Raw genomic sequence first — 13,610 nt, 5'->3', positions numbered from 1 at the left:
ACAGATTCAAACAATGTCTTTTAAGATTTCCATCAGCGTGAAGAATATGGATTCAGGGAAGTTTGTCTAACAAGCACAAGGATGATTCAAGGATGACAGAGAATTTTAACGAGGTAAAAACAATGACTGCAGATGCTGGAAACCAGATTCTGGATTAGTGGTGCTGGAAGAGCACAGCAGTTCAGGCAGCATCCAACGAGCTTTGAAATCGACGTTTCGGGCAAAAGCCCTTCATCAGGAATAAAGGCAGTGAACCTGAAGCGTGGAGAGAAGCTAGAGGAGGGTGGAGGTGGGGAGAAAGTAGCATAGAGTACAGTGGGGGAGGGGATGAAGGTGATAGGCTAAGGAGGAGAGGGTGGAGTGGATAGGTGGAAAAGAAGATAGGCAGGTAGGACAAGTCTGGACAAGTTATGGGGACAGTTACTGAGCTGGAAGTTTAGAACTAGGGTGAGGTGGGGGAAGGGGAAATGAGTAAACTGTTGAAGTCCACATTGATGCTCTGGGGTTGAAGTGTTCTGAGGCGGAAGATGAGGCGTTCTTCCTCCAGGCGTCTGGTGGTGAGGGAGCAGTGGTGAAGGAGGCCCAGGACCTCCATGTCCTCAGCAGAGTGGGAGGGGAATTGAAATGTTGGGCCACGGGGCGGTGTGGTTGATTGGTGCGGGTGTCACGGAGATGTTCCCTCAAGCGCTCTGCTAGGAGGCGCCCAGTCTCCCCAATGTAGAGGAGACCGCATCAGGAGCAATGGATACAATAAATGATATTAGTGGATGTGCAAGTAAAACTTTGATGGATGTGGAAGGCTCCTTTAGGGTCTTGGATAGAGGTGAGGGAGGAGGTGTGGGCACAGGTTTTACAGTTCCTGCGGTGGCAGGGGAAAGTGCCAGGATTGGAGGGTGGGTTGTTTGGGGGCGTGGACCTGACCAGGTAGTCGCGGAGGGAACAGTCTTTGCGGAAGGCAGAAAGGGGTGGGGAGGGAAATATATCCCTGGTAGTGGGGTCTGGTTGGAGGTGGCGGAAATGTCGGCGGATGATTTGGTTTATGCGAAGGTTGGTAGGGTGGAAGGTGAGCACCAGGGGCGTTCTGTCCTTGTTATGGTTGGAGGGGTGGGGTCTGAGGGCAGAGGTGCGGGATTTAGATGAGATGCATTGGAGGGCATCTTTAACCACGTGGGAAGGGAAATTGCGGTCTCTAAAGAAGGAGGCCATCTGGTGTGGTATTATAGAAAAATTGGAAATTTCTGGGAGTTAATTTAATAAGAGGATGACAGAATTATGCAGGAGGTGAATCTTGGAACTAATTGAACAGAAAAACCATAGTCTGGAATTTATGTAAGGCAATCCAATGGTTGCAAAATCAAGGGAGAACCATCCACTAGTTAGAGAGGCTATGACTGGAATTTACAGTTTTCTGGCTTCCATCCTCATATTGAAAGATGTCAAACCACCAAAAGCTACCAGACAAGCAATTCTTCAGACTCAGCAGCACCACAGGGAGTGCTGGTCACTCCTGGGACTACAGTCAGTTTCCGACCAAAAGCCATGGAAGGGGTCAGGGAGAATGTTAAAAGGAGGCAACTTCAGAAGGTGCAGAAACAAAAACCCCAACGAGGGACGACAGTGGAGCAGTGGGAGTACCTGGTTGGAAAGTCATTGGGCCATTGAAGGATGTCAAGCAGGGGTAGTCCATTATATTGGAGGATGCTTTCATTAGAGTATAAGGTTTTCAAACCAGAGGAACCTCCCACAATCCTCTCCAGCAGAGATTTACCTGGCAGCCAGGAGTGTTCCCTCCTGCTGATAGAATATGAACAGCAGCAGAAAGAGGTGACCCTTAGGTGGCCATTAATTGAAATATATCAGAACTAAGTTGATTAAAATACCAAAGAAGGCAGGTAGGTGATAGGCCCCAACCCCACTCAATTGAATAGTCCCCTTGGCTGACAGTCTATTGTCATGAATGTGAGGGCAGGGTAAAGAATAAAATTCCAGCCCACATCCAACTTTTAACAAAGGACTAAATGAGTTCAGGAGAAAAGTTATAGACTGAAACATCCATAGGTGCTGGTTGACTTACTGAATATGTTTTTTTTTGTTTCAGATTTGCGGCATCGGCAGTACATTGCTGTTCCACCGGATGAAATCCTATTAGTAAAGGGAATATAGGGGAAGTGCTGGATGGGAGATTTGTTAGGGTGAATGGAATGCACCAATGCTTCCGTGCCCAAAACATTACTATATTCTTCCTTCCCAAAGCCTGTGTGATTTAGCACTCTACTGCGGAGATCATCCACACAGGGGATAGGACTCAAAAACTTTGCCGACCTGTATGACTTGGCTACACATTGGAGAAATTTGCTCAAGCCACTGAGGGAGACAAGACTGTGAGCTTTTAAAAGAATGAAGCTTTCTGTCAAAGTCATTTGTGCATTAAGAGTTTTCTATTAAAGTATTGTAGGTTTATATTAATAGCTCAACTTGCCGCAGATGAATTCCATTTACTCATTGAATGCAACAGCTGCTACTAAGTCTGTCCGTCTGAATTCATTTACCATAATCAGTTTCATGTGGCTTTAATGTAATCATACATTCACTCTCAGTGAATAACTCAACCAATTCCAGGTACTATTTGTCACAGGATTGTAGAATAACAGACTTTAAATTCGACATTGTGCACTTTGTACACTTCAGTTTTTGAATGGCTGTGGAGAAAGCAGTTCTATTCAGTTAATTGAAAAGAAAATCTTCCATCAAACAGCAGGTTGGGTGCTAATTGAGGACCTGCAAAGTTATTGTCAGAAGAAAACAGAATAAACTAATGAGTCTGAGATACAGAGCCTTTTTAATTTTCAATCATTCCCTTATATAACTTACAAACTTCATTATGACTCTCCCCATCCAGATGTAATAACAGCATTTGTGAACACTACACTGCAGCAAAGTATTTATCATAAACTATTCAATACTCTTCACTTATACTCATTCTGTTACATATGTTAATATGGAAGAAATCAGGACATACATGTCAAAATACCTTTCAGATTTTGACTTACGCTGTGAAATGGCAGAAAGGGTTTAGAGAATTGACCTTAATTTTATGAAACATTTTTAAGCCAGTGGGCAAGTATATTAGAGGTAATTTTGACTTACGATGACAGAGTAAAAATTGGGATATTAGGCAATATCCCTCCACTTCAATGTGGTAAGAATGAAAATTGGAAGAATATATATTTGTAGTTGATTCAAAATTGGTTGTTTTTTTTTATTTGTTCAAAATTAAACTTACACCTTGTTGTCTGCATGGATTTATATTCCATGTGGGTGGGGTAAGTGAATTGGGGTATGTGTTTATTGGGGCTTCATGGTGTTTTATTTGCATGGTGGTCACTTTGTGTATCCTCCTCTGTTTTTTGATTGTCTGTGATTGTCATTTACACACCTTGAGCTTGGTTTTAACTCCCTGGGAATGAAGCTCCCATCTAGGAGCAGCAAACAGCAGAGTCAGCTAATCTTAACAGTTGGACCTCATTAGTCGGCTGCCACAACTCCTGTCCCACAGGGAATCAAACAGAATTTTTAAAAATTATCTCATGGGACCTCTTCTTGCTTTAGCTGATGTTCACGACTGGTTTAGTCCATGTGGAAGACACAACTGCTCAGTGGTGTCAATGACCCTAATCTGTATATTTTAACTGGATCCTCATGACCTCTCTTTGCCACTGACCATTGAAAATGTATACAGTGAGGGCATACTGGGTGTTAAGGTGGGTACATTCTCCATATGATCTGAAATGTGGAAACAGTGTTGGGAAGGACAGAATTGTTAGAGTCTGTAAGTCTTCTTTCTCTCATTTAGTGCAAAATCTTCCCAGCCCCTGAATGAAGTATGCATTGGGAAATCACTTGAAATGTCCTGTGAAGAGCTTCTTGATGTTGAGTGCAAAAGGTTTAATTTTCCAATCAAGTGTTGATTGTCGAGATGAGATTCTCACTAGCGAGTGGTAGGAGGCCTGTTTGCATGCAGCAACATGCATTGGTATCTCACAGTTACTGAATAACACCTCATTAATATCAATTTCCCATTCTCTCACATGTCAGATAAAAACTAGACAGATGCAATTCCCGACATGAAAGTCAGATTGGTTATTTGGCAACTTGAGCTCACTGCTTGTCCCTCTGATCTCTATCTTGAATACCCAACACCAACAGCTAAAAGGACACTCCATGGACAATAACTGCATGTTACCCCGATCGACTGGCATAGGCATCCAGCCCATATTAGCCTCAACACATCATCATGGCACATCTCCAATTCATGTGCTACACTTTGGTCTCCACACTGTCTGGAGCAGAATGGGATATGTCAGCCCAAGCCTTTAGCCTTGATTGCTATGCTATGACACCAGCCTTAAACTGAGTAGAAGGTTAAGCTCATGTCTCAAAAACTGGCTGATACTAGGCAGCACCTAAAACCTAGCAGAATGCCTATCTGGATCATGCTGGTCACCAGTTTTAGATCTTAACCAATTCTGCTTTACATTACACTCAGTGGAGAGTAAAACTGAGTCATGTGTAAAACCAAAATTCAACCAGATCCCTCAATTAAAAAATTTAAATTGCATCTGACGTGATGTCTTTTCATATGGCCAAGCAACAGAATGTGGTTGATGTTTTTGAGCTATTTCCCAATATGAACCTTCACTGGGAAGGGGGAAGGAATCTTGATTGACTTTGTTTTTGATGCTAATCGCTCATATGAGCAGCTAATGCATTCACTAACTTGGCTTGATCTGGTAGACAGGATAGTTAGGAATACGTCTCATTCTTCGCTGAGGCCGAAAATACAAGAACAGGGAAGTTATGCTTGAAGCATTTAAACCCAAGGTGGATCAATGGTGCATAGCAGAACAAGAAAAATGTGATTGTGATATAGAGAGTATAGAAGCGATTTACTAGGATATTGCCAGGTCTTAAGAATTTTGTCTATCATGAAAGTTTGGTTAAGCTGGGATTTTTCTTTGGAACAAAACTGAAAATTGGAATTGGGTTGGATAGCTTTTTCACAGCTGGCACACAAACCGTGCATTAAAAGACCTACTTTGGAGATGTAAATGTTCGTACTTTATAATTATGGAAAAGACATATACTACATAAGACTATAAGTGAGGGAGAGTGATGTCAGTGCATGTTTATCAGGGCATCCTCCTGAATTCAGAAATGTTAAAGCAAAAAAGGTAAAGGGAACTTTGACTGATTGACTTTTGGAGAATGTTTCACATGGTTTATAAGTATGGGACCATCTTTGCAAAGTTAAAAAAAAGTATTCTAGGAAACTTAATTTAATTGAATTCCATTAGTGCCCATGACCATAATTAAAACGTATTTAGATAGACCATAAGACCATAAGACATAGGAGCAGAAATTAGGCCATTTAACCCATCTAATCTGCTCTACCATTCAATCATGGCTGATAAGTTTCTCAACCCCAGTCATATTTAATTTATTATCATGTAACATACATTCACAAATGCATAAAGTTAGACATTCCAATCTTTTGTATGAGTGAAGGAATTCTATCATTGGTTATAGATCCTGTTAGGAATTGAACTAACCTCTGAACTCAATATCTTCTATTAGTGATAATGGTAACTGTTGAGTTGGGAGTCAGATTTGCACTATTTGTCATATTTATCAATAGAATGACAAATAATATTTGATTAGTAGAACTACAGAAGAATGTTAGAGGCTTTGAAGAAAGATTAGCCTTAGGCTAATGCATAAAATTAGCCTTAGGGTTGCCTTGATGGTTCAGTGAGGTGTAACTTACGCAGAGTTGTTCATGCCCTCAGGAATCCTAAAATACTTTATGACTAGCCCAATTAAGGACTTTTGAAGTGTAGTCACTGATTTAAAGTAGGAAACTTGGCAGCCAACCTGCATTAAAACATGGTCCCAAGATAAAACGGTGAAATGATCACATAATTGGATTTTAGTTTTGATGTTTGTTTTGCATTAGATGTGGATGGGTGAGGGCATCTCCCTTGCTGTTCAATGAGGTAGTGCTGTGGAATATTATTATATTGCTTGAGTGCACAAATGAGGCTTGACATAATATACCATCTAAAACGTGGCATCTGTGATGATTTAGAACTCTCTCAGGACTGAACCACAGGAACATGACCAGTTTTTGTGTTAGATTGGGACCTGCACCCATAACCTTCTGATTCAGAGGCAAAATATTACCAGGTGAGCCAAAGTTGGCAAAGTAAGTAAGTTGCAATTGTACACTGAGTTAATGAACTTCAGTTTGGACAATTGTTCTTGGTTCAGTAGTGAAAGAGCAGCTAAGATACCAAGGTATTTTCTCAAATGATTGTTCTTGTCATCTTGTGATATTTGTCACTTTAAACAGAATGTGGCACTGGGTACAGGTTTCATTGAGGTAACGCACTGCACAATCCTCATTTGCATTTTTTGTCTTGGGCCAGAATAGTCATTAGTAGTGGAGGTTACATCACTGTAGTGGATGGACAGAATAGATATATTGCTTTTAGATAACTGGAAAGCTTATTGCACAACAATAATAAGTACAACTCCATTTAGTCAGTATAATTCCAATGACCTTAGATAACTGGTAGAGATACATCTGTTCCCTCTGAAAACCACCCAGACTATATGTGACATCATTAGAATGGGCGGAACCAATGTTACGTGAAAATGAACCCCCTCAAAACTATAATACACAACATTTGCTTCTGTTGTATTCCAGTGAGACATATGTGTGGACAGAGAATTAAATGTGTCTGTGAAACCCCTGAATGAAAGGTCCTGATATTTGTCCTCATTCAGTCGAGGTGCTGGTTAAGCACAGGAAATTAAGCGGGTCTATGCTGCTTTACCTCTCCATATTGTCTAGGTGCTGAGTAGCAGGGCCAAAATTTCATTAAGGTCAAGCCAGATTGTGTCGCATGGAATTGCAGTTATAGTTCTCCCTTACTACAGTTGGCTTGGGAAATAAACTTTGCTCCATAACCTTTTCATAGAACACAAAATAAAATCATATTCATTTCTTCTCTTGCCTGATACAGAGATAAACAGTAAGCTTGCATCCTCATCTTCCCCAGTGCACCTGCTAAACTAGTTACCAAACTTGTTGATTGTCTAAAATAGTAAGCTGAAACGGTGATGGCAGATCTTCATGAGATTAAGGATAATAATTACAAAATAACAAGATTTCTTCCAAAACAAATATTGGTCTTTCTGGCAAGGGCTTCCTAATGAAGGGCTTTTGCCCGAAATGTTGATTTTCCTGCTCCTCGGATGCTGCCTAACCTGCTATACTTTTCTAGCACCACTCTAATCTTGACTCTAGTATCCAACATCTGCAGTACTCACTTTTGTCTCATTGTGAATGTGCATCAATTGATTATAGTTTGAGGTAGAGGTCTGGGCTATTTTCCATTAAACTAATATTTTAAAGCAAATCTTAGTGGGACTTCTAGACTGAATGATAAGGTCCTGGGAGTGTTGCTGAACAAAGAGACCTTGGAGTGCAGGTTCATAGCTCCTTGAAAGCGGAGTCACAGCTAGATAGGATAGTGAAAAAGACTTTTGGCATATTTTTCTTTATTGGTCAGAATATTGGGTACAGGTGTTGGGAGGTCATGTTGCGGCTGTTCAGGGCATTGGTTAGGCCACTGTTGGATATTGCGTGCAATTCTGGTCTCCTTCCTATCGGAAAGATGTTGTGAAACTTGAAAGGGTTCAGAAAAGGTTTACAAGAATGTTGCCAGGGTTGGAGGATTTGAGCTACAGGGAGAGGTTGAATAGGCTGGGGCTGTTTTCCCTGGAGCGTCGGAGGCTGAGGGGTGACCTTATAGAGGTTTATAAAATTATGAGGGGCATGGATAGGATAAATAGATAAAGTCTTTTCTCTGGGGTGGGGGAAGTCTAGAACTAGAGGGCATAGGTTTAGGGTGAGAGGGGAAAGATATAAAAGAGACCTAAGGGGCAACTTTTTCACACAGAGGGTGGTACGGGTATGGAATGAGCTGCCAGAGGAAGTGGTGGAGGCTGGTACAATTGCAACATTTAAGAGGCATCTGGATGGGTATATGAATAGGAAGGGTTTGGAGGGATATGGGCCAGGTGCTGGCAGGTGGGACTAGATTGGGTAGGGATATCTGGTTGGCATGGACGAGTTGGACCGAAGGGTCTGTTTCTGTACTATACATCTCAATGACTATGATTCTATGACTTTCACAAGCACACAATCACACCAAGAACAATTGTGGAATTTCATCAATAGTACAATGACACAGTTATTTAAATAGTAAATGCACATGCATTTAAGGCAATAAAAGAGCAAACACAGTAATTGGAAATGGCAAATGTGCAAAGTGGCATATCTATATTCTTTATTACCTTAGAAAATTATCCCTGGAATTAAATTAACCAACAACGTTGACTTCTATCTGAGTAATATATCAGTTGATATAAGGGCTCTTGTGGCACCGTGGTAATACCTCTGGTTTTAAGATGATGTGGTGGAAGCTGATACAATTACAACATTTAGAAGGCTTCTAGTTGGGTGTATGAATAGGAAGAGTTTATAGGGATATCGGCCAAATGCTGGCAAATAGGACTAAGTTAATTTAGGATATCCGGTTGGCATGGACGAGTTGGACTGAAGGGTCTGTTTCCTTGCTATACATCTCTATGATTGGATTTGAAGCCTAGGTGCTCCAGAGATTTGTTATAACATCTCTGAACAGGTTGATTAAAAATATCTATACCTGGACAATACTTAAGTTGTGTCTCCCTTGACAGCCCAATGGGTGAAGGGAGCATCCATTAAATCTGACCTACTCACATGTATCAACTTCAATTCCACATCTTTGTCAATTCGTGAAACTCAACAGTTGGGTTTCCATAACAAATCATCATAAAATTGCAAGTATTTGCCATTCTACCATCCTTGCTGAAAGGTTTGGCACGTACATGGCTATTGAGTGAGTTTAAGGATTGGTTTAGCTGTGATGTGTAAGGTTAAGTGTCCAGCCAATATTCCTTGTCCAGTCTCACATTATGAAAAGTAACTATATTAAAGCTTTCATGAGCTCTTGATGTCACAAACTATTTTACAATGAATGAGGTCTTTTAGAAATGGCTTGTATTCTTCTAACATTGGAAACATAGCTGTGAGTGAGAATACTGTAACGTACCACAAAGAGCAACTTAATAACAGGCAGATAGGCTAGTTAGAGGATAAGTCGTGGCCAGAACAGAGAGAAACACTTCCCTGCTCTTCTTTCGATACTATCATTGAATCTTTAACATCTAAATGAGAGGACAGATGTAGCTTTGTTTAAGGTATCACCTAAAAATGGCACCTCCAACATCCTAGGTACAGCACCAGCTTGCCAGTATAGGGTTATGAAAAACGTCATCCAGACTGATCAGGTTTTTGAGAAACATTTATGATACTAACATCTGTACAGAGAAGCTGAATATATTGATAGCATACATTACTTGTCATATGTACATTGTTTGTACCTTGTTTATATAAACAAACCAACAACACAAGACTACCATTTATGAGTAGCAGGCAGAGGTATGTCATGCAGAATATACAGATAATTACAAATATTGTGCCTTCATCAAGAAAGAACTAGCAGCATTCTATTTGTTTCTCAAACTAATAATTTGTTTAGCATTTTGTATTAGTCACACCGAGGACTGGATAATTGCAAATATTATGCCCTTGTTCAGAAAAGATGGCAAGTGTAAGCCTAGCAAATACAGAACAGTCAATTTAACTTTGATTGTGGGGAAACTTTCAGAAACAATCACTCAGGATAGAATTGATAGTCACTGGGATAAATGTGGTTAATTAGGGAGAGTCAGCATGGATTTCCTAAAGGAAAATTGTACTTATCTGGCTTAGTGGAGTTCTTTGAAGAGGTAGCAGAATGTTGGAGTGGTGTACATGGACTTCCAAAGGTTTATCACACAATGTCACTCAACAGAATTGTGAGAAAAGTTGGTGCTCAAGGAATAAAGGGGACAGTATCAATGTGAACGCATAATTATCTTAGTGATAACAATCAAGATAGTAATAGCTAATGGATAGTTTTCAGGCTGAGCGAAGAAAAGTAGTGAGTTCTTTGTTTTTCCTGATTTCTATTAATGATACAGATCTTAGAGTGCAGGGGAGAAATGTCAAGATTGCAGATTAATAAAAACTTGGAAGCATTGTAAACTCTGAGTGGATAGTCCAGAACTTCAAAAAGACATTGATGAGATGGTGGAATGAGCAGCTGGGTGGCAAATGAAATTCAAAGCAGAGAAGTGTGAGGTGATAACATTTTTGCAGACAGAACATAAAAGCACAGTATGAACTAAAGAATACTACCCTAAAATGGCGTAGGAACAGAGGGATCTTGGGGTATAAGCTGTTAAAAGTGGCCAGACATGTGAAGGGAGCAGTTAAGAAAGCATACAACATCCTGTATATTATTAGGTCTAAAGACTACAAGAGCAGGGAGGTTATGCTAAACAACTAGAAGATATTAGTTGTACCTGACCTGGACTTCTTGTATACGGAAGTGGACACCACAGTTGAGAAAGGAACATATTGCATAAATTGTGCAAGAAGGTTAGAAGAATGGTTCCAAAGATGAGAAATTTCAATTAAGAAGATAGTTTGATGAAGATAGCAAGGTTTTTCTTTGAGAGGAGAATTTTAAGAGTAGACTATGTTGAAGTCTTCAATGTCATAAGAGCTCTGGACAGTGTAGACAGGGAGAAAGTGTTCCCGCTTGTAAAAAAACTCAAAAAGCAGATTTTAAATGATTTGTAGAAGAACTAAATGTGTTATGAGTATAGATCTTTTTCACACAGCTAGTGGCTCGGGTCTGGAATAAACAGTCTGGAAGTGTGATGGAAGCAGATGTAATCAAGGCAGTAAAAAGACATTAGATAATATTTGCAGGGGTCAGTTAGCTCAGTTGACTGCACAGCTGGTTTGCAATGTAGAATGATGCCAACAGCATAGGTTTCATTCTCACATTGGTTGAAATTACTGAGAAGGACCCTTCTCAACCTCTCTCCTCGTTTGAGAGCTGGTGACCTTCAAGTTAAACTCTAAGGAGAGAGCATCCTTATGGTCTGGTAGGACAATGGATCTTTACCTTTTGTTTTTAGATGGCACTTAAACAGAAGTAATGAGAGGAGTTACTGGGAAAGGCTGTAACATGGTTCATTCAGAGAGTTAGTGGAGACATGATGGGCCAAATGGCCTCCTTCTGTGACTCTGTGACATTATTGATTGGTGATGTGGCATAGTTCCTTCAACATCAGGGACCTTCTGCTATTCTTGCTTCTTGAATCTGGGCTACATGTGTTAGCAAGAGGCCAATTCAATCCAGTCTTCACTTGACATCTACATGTCCACAGGCCCTTTTGCAAAGTTTGTTTAACCACAATCAGAAGCTAGAACCTTGGCTTAGTCTTCCCCCTCCCTATCTAAGATGCTTTGAAGCTAATTGTAAGTTGTTCTAGTTGTTTCGGTATTTAAATGTGTTAGACAGTATACAATGGAGCTTTATATTTTTTGAAATATTAGGCAAGGTTTGACTTGTAAGACAGTGACTTAATTCTCCATTGTACATCACTGGAAAAGATATCTGAGTACAGCCTTACTGGGCAGAAAATTCACCACTGCATTTTTTTCCAGTTAAAATAACCACCTTTGTTCTCATTTTGCTGAAATCAAATGGCACAGCAATAACACTATGACAGAAAGAGGCCTTTTAGCCCATTGTATTTGCATGACCCATCAAACATCCATCTATTCTAATTCCATTTTCCAGCACTTGACCCATAGCCATGTATAGTATTGTGCAGCATTTCAAGTACTTACCTAGATATTTCCTCAGTGTCTTGTGAGTTCTTGCTCCACCACCCTTATAGACAATGAGTTCCAGATACCCATAAACTTCTGAGTGAAAAAAATGTTTCCTCAAATCCCCTCTAAACGTTACGCTCCTAACCTGAAAATTGTGTTCCCTGGTCACTGACCCCTCTACAAGGGGGAAATATTTCTCCCTGTCTAGGCCCCTCAGAACTTCATATACCTTAATGACCTTCCTTCAGCCGCCTTTGCTATAATGGAAATAACCCCAGCTGTTCTAGTCTGTCTTCATGTTGAATTGTTTCATCCCAGACAACATCCTGGTGAATATCTTCTGACCCCTGTCCATGCTCAGAACTGTACACATTACTTATTAAACATTTGGATGCAGTTAGAATTTGACTTTGTGTCAATTGTAATTATTGTATAAAAACTGATTATGCACCTACTGTCCAACGCTTGCCACCCAGGTTGATATGTAAAACAAAGTGGAATTAAAAGCATGATATTAGCATATAACTGTGACAATTTAGTTGGTCCTTTGTGTCTTCAGTGTGAGAAAATGAAAAGGGTAAACCATGGAGGAAATTTTATAAAATAGATGAACTTGTAAAGTTACAGATCAATGTATGAAATAGAATTTATTTCTATAACCCAGTTCCCATTCTGATTTATTCAACCCTGACCAATTCAATTGTGAAATGAGAATCAAAAAGCAGGCATTAAAACTCCTTGACTGACGTCAAACAGCTTATGTTGATTGAAATATAAGGAATAAAATAACGAATGACCAACAGGGAAACATCCACTGGTCTATCCAGCCTACCACAATAACTGTGATAATTTAGATATCAGAATATATGCTCAATTAACCTTGCCCAATTCATGCATATTTCAAGGTCTGAAGTTCCTCAATCCCAATTTAGCTCAAATGCAAGCTCAGCCCAATTACAGCCCTAACACTGCAAACCTCATCAAATCCACAGAAACACTAAGTCTTGATCTAAGATCTGATCTCACAGTGACCCCAGGTAACTCATGTCCAAGACAACACATTGCTCCCCACATGATGCTGGTGGCAAGTTAAGATTAAATTTTATGCATTTTAACAAAAGATTTTAGCAGAGCTGTGATGTCATTGGAATCCTGTTTATTTTATATCCCAGCTGCAGTCGGCTGTTTGCTAAGGTGATCCTGTTTGTTAATCTATTTGTTAATGACACTTACTTTACTCATCAGTGGCACTATGGGAGTGTGAGTGAAAATGATCATCAGGGATTTCCAGTTTATTATCAGTATTCAATTTTTTAAAGTACTCATTTTTATCTGGTGGCTTATCTTCCACAGCATATGACTGGGAAATTCAGCTGACATTTAAATTTCTTTCAACATTTTTTTCACCCACCTCAAAATTAGAGTAAGATTCAACCTATAATCCCCTGTGTAGATAAAGTACAGCAAAAACAAACAAATTTAACACATTTTCTTTCTCTTAATTAATTAGCATATTATCTTTGGCATCTTTTATTAGCCCCATCATTTCCTTTATTACTATCAACTATTAATATTGTGAGATGTCTTATGTCTTTATGCACTTTGTGCATACAAGGTATTATTTGCCATTGTCAAATCTTTGGTTCCTTCTCATTCAACGTTTCCCTATTCTAAATTGCAACGTCACAATTATAATTAAAATTGC

Source organism: Chiloscyllium punctatum, chromosome 3 (genome assembly GCF_047496795.1).
Source record: "Chiloscyllium punctatum isolate Juve2018m chromosome 3, sChiPun1.3, whole genome shotgun sequence".
In the NCBI taxonomy this organism is placed as follows: Eukaryota; Metazoa; Chordata; class Chondrichthyes; order Orectolobiformes; family Hemiscylliidae; genus Chiloscyllium; species Chiloscyllium punctatum.
Note: the sequence above shows the minus strand (reverse complement) of the source record.